This window comes from Papaver somniferum, unplaced genomic scaffold (assembly GCF_003573695.1).
Source record: "Papaver somniferum cultivar HN1 unplaced genomic scaffold, ASM357369v1 unplaced-scaffold_31490, whole genome shotgun sequence".
Taxonomy (NCBI): domain Eukaryota; kingdom Viridiplantae; phylum Streptophyta; class Magnoliopsida; order Ranunculales; family Papaveraceae; genus Papaver; species Papaver somniferum.
In genome coordinates this window covers 545-1,000 of record NW_020642697.1, presented here as the reverse complement: position 1 = coordinate 1,000, position 456 = coordinate 545, and the positions used below count along the sequence as shown (strand labels likewise).

The window sequence follows — 456 nt, the reverse complement described above, 5'->3', positions numbered from 1 at the left end:
CTCGATAAGCCACGATCTTCAGAATCTTCAGTTTTTCATACCAAAAAGGTTTTGGTTTCCTCCATTTAATTTAGACTATTAATTTTGTGGGTTTTCTCAAAATTTTCAATTATGTGTAGTACAATTGGATGCATCGTTCTTCTTAATTTTCAAAATTATATGAATTTTCAGTTCATACACAGGTTGGTTTGGTTTCTACTACTGTAGTTTAGATTTTTCAGTTCCATTATATTGTTGTTATTGTGCGTTTTTCACAATTTCCCAATTGATATGGTTAGTTCAATTGTTTCATTGCTCTGCAGATATTAGATAAGGGATTGCACCCATTAGCTGCATTGTTCTTCTTATAACATTTGATATTTTGCAGGTAGTACTATGTCTCTCCGTTCACATATCTATTTGAAACTAATAGATATATAAGATCTCCCACACTTTTGATTTCAAGTTGATCTCTCT

The 456-nt window shown here is 31.4% G+C and overlaps 1 long non-coding RNA gene across 1 annotated transcript in view; it reads left to right on the top strand.

Moving 5' to 3' along the window:
• Nucleotides 1-2: 2 nt before the first annotated feature.
• LOC113341819 overlaps nucleotides 3-456 on the top strand; it is a 990-nt gene continuing 536 nt past the window's right edge. Inside the window, exons 1-2 of the long non-coding RNA XR_003356156.1 lie at nucleotides 3-48; nucleotides 303-367. This is a non-coding gene — a long non-coding RNA (uncharacterized LOC113341819). The remainder of the gene's footprint in view (nucleotides 49-302; nucleotides 368-456) is intronic.